Source organism: Amblyomma mixtum, chromosome 1 (genome assembly GCF_055824585.1).
Source record: "Amblyomma mixtum isolate Tamu chromosome 1, ASM5582458v1, whole genome shotgun sequence".
NCBI lineage: Eukaryota > Metazoa > Arthropoda > Arachnida > Ixodida > Ixodidae > Amblyomma > Amblyomma mixtum.
In genome coordinates, this window is record NC_143012.1 from 153,217,014 (window position 1) to 153,220,032 (window position 3,019).

At 49.3% G+C, this 3,019-nt stretch overlaps 1 pseudogene; it reads right to left on the minus strand.

Moving 5' to 3' along the window:
- Positions 1–200: 200 nt before the first annotated feature.
- LOC149368012 (uncharacterized) lies at positions 201–2,204 on the minus strand (annotated as a pseudogene).
- Positions 2,205–3,019: the final 815 nt, after the last annotated feature.

The following is a 3,019-nucleotide window of genomic DNA, read 5'->3' on the forward strand; positions in this document are numbered from 1 at the left end:
CAGCGAGAAAATTTTTGTTTGTCGGGTGTTTCCTACCGCAGCTACTGCTGCGCTTTGACTGCCGACATATAGCGTGCTGCTATGCGGCAATTATGCTGAATGCATACTGCTAGAGCTAGTGGTTCATAAACATAGTTGGAAGGATATACTAGAATTCCTTTCACTGACGTCCGTGCAAACTATGAATAAGTAGTAAAGGACTATTCTGGAATGTAAAACACGCTTACGTCAACGTTGAGAGTTGTGACACCTAGCCTTGAAGTCCGCCACACCAGAAGCCTGTTCAGGTGAAGGTGGTCAGCCTCCTTCTCGATACCCAGTTCGTCCCCTTGGCGCACTATCTTGTACATGGAAATGTGGCTTGCGTAGTGCTTCAGTTCTGCGACAATCTCCTGCATAGAAAATATTGGATCATAAGCAGTGAACAACATTGCACGCTGCCGCACTTAAGTGAATGCTTTATTTTTGCCGCACCATTTTCACATCGGGAATACAGAAGGATGTATAGTGCAAGCAGATTTTTTCCACTTCTGCCTTTTCAGCACTTTCCAGCATCAATGACATGCACAGAATGACAGCTCACTGCTCCATTTGAAAGTTCTATACAGAGCGAGGCCTACAGTTTGAAAGACAAGCTTGACACTAAGCTGCACTTCCACAGCACTGCGGAATCAAGCTCCCGCATTGAGGAATCAAGCTCCCGCATTACGGGTCGCCAAACACAAGCAGACGTGAAAAATGAACTGCACCAGAAGGAGAAAGGTTAGCCCTATCTGCACACTGTAGCAACTTGTAAACGAAGTACAATCGCGGACAAAATGTGTACTTTGTTTTAAGGAACTGTATACTCTGTCGTGGATTTCGAACAGCAAAGCAGCATGCCCCTAAACACACAACTAATCCCACACACTGCCCAGTGGTTCACTTCTATACTACAAAACGCAGCGCACCATGACGAACATCATTAACAGTGACTTATTTCGAGGCGTGCAACGATCGCTGACCCGGTGTCGCTGTTTCGAACAAACAAATCGTTTCCGGCGACGTAAACAGCAATGAAATCTAATTGAGACCGAAGGCGAAGTCTCCAGACAAGACCCGGCAGCGTTTCCGACGTGACACCATTGAAGCTGAAGGTGACGACGATTACCGTGCTCTGCAGCGGGATTCGCACTCCAGAAACTTCACCTGGCTGTCGTCAACAACAACACACAGGTTAGACCCAGCTAGAGACATCTTTGTCTTGATTTTAGGTACTTTGAAAACACATGGAATTTGATGCCCCTAACGACAACCTAAAATTCATATTGGCGGCGGATTTTAGTCTCGTGCCTTGGAACGGGTGGTCACGTACAAGCGTTTGCGGGTAGGTAGGTTGGAAACGCTGATTGATCAAAAAACGACGCCATTCGCGGAACGTCAGAGGTCACGTGATATTTCGTGACGTCATGCTCAGTTGGAGACAGGTGTTTTCCCTAGAGCGGCGTGGCGGCGTGGTGAGCAGTAGACCCAGCAGTGGTCCATCTTATGCCCTTTTGTTCCACACCGACAACACCTGTGCACGACGTACACGTCTCCTGGTCTTCCTGTTGAAGCCGAAGCGATCCCTGGTTCACAGATCTTGACGAGGGCCACGACGATAAACTTAGACATCTGATCGATGCCCCGATCTCTCGCTACGTGGTCGCGGTCCGCGGCGAGCAATGACAGCCTCGGCTTGAAGCATCCGGGAAACGATACTGCAAAAATAGTTACGTTACAAGCGCCGCAATTCGGTGAGTCCTCAATGGACGAGGAAACTTGCGAAAATGTAGTTCAGCCCTTACCTCGGGGTTGAGCATGCACACGCCGGCAAGCGCATTAGCTTGGCTGTCAGAGTTGAACTGGTGGGTGACGCCGGCTGTCCTCAAAGCGCGCCTGATGAGGATCCTCGTAGTGCCGCGGCAAAATTTTAAATACGAGCACGACACAAGGCACGTGTTCGTGCAGCAGGAGAACGAGGTCCTGTAATGCACGTGGTAAGTGGGTAAGCGGTACAGCATTCATGAAGCGAAATTTGAAATCATTATGCGTATTTTATACAAAACGCGCACCTTTACGTGGCTGGCGATTTCTTGCGGGTCATCTCCTCTGTCGAGATCGTTGCCGCCAACACACAAAACGACAAAATCGGCGCGCTGAAATCGCGTCTTTTAAATCATTCAGCTAAGCAAGTGAGACTGCATAGAAATATCAGCTGGCTGTCACCGACGAGCGCACCACGCACGAACACCACAGCTGGATAAGTCTCGGAACGCGCACGCCAAGTTTCACGAAGCGAATGTCCGGTTAAGGCCCTTGTACGATTGTTTTTTGGGCGGATTCCGACAGCGAGCGGAGCGCTCGCTTTCAGCGTGCGCCCGGGCGTAGGGCGGGAAGGTTTGGTACGATCACTTCGCTGCTGGCGGACGAGACGGATGTTTCGAGCGTTCCGATTGGCGCTCCCGGCAGTGCCGCCGGTCTAATCGCGTGCGGCGGTACAGGCATGTGTTTGTAGCGACACACGTTCTTACAACGGCCCGAGATATCTGCCCCAAAATAACAGAATACTGCCTGCTCTGAAAGTTACGCTGCCCCGACGATTTCACGACGACGCGATTCTCACTGCGAATTCTCAATCGGGCCAGGCTGCTAACGGGCCAGGCTGCTAACAATCGTCCGTAATTATAATCGGGATAATGTCATTTTTTAAATGGTAAAGATTACATACTTAATATTTTAGTCAGTTTTCAAAATAGCATACTGCAGTGTTTTGTCATTGCTGACAGAGAAAGAAAATTGCACTTGCAGCCTTTCCCAAGCATTTTGTACAGTCACTGGAATATGTAAACGACCTTCTCCTTGGCTCCCTATAGCGTTACTGCAAAAGACATGCTTACCTATTCAATATATAAGGTGTGTGTGTGTGTGTGTGTGTGTGTGTGTGTGTGTGTGTGTGTGTGTGTGTGTGTGTGTGTGTGTGTGTGTGTGTGCGCGTGTG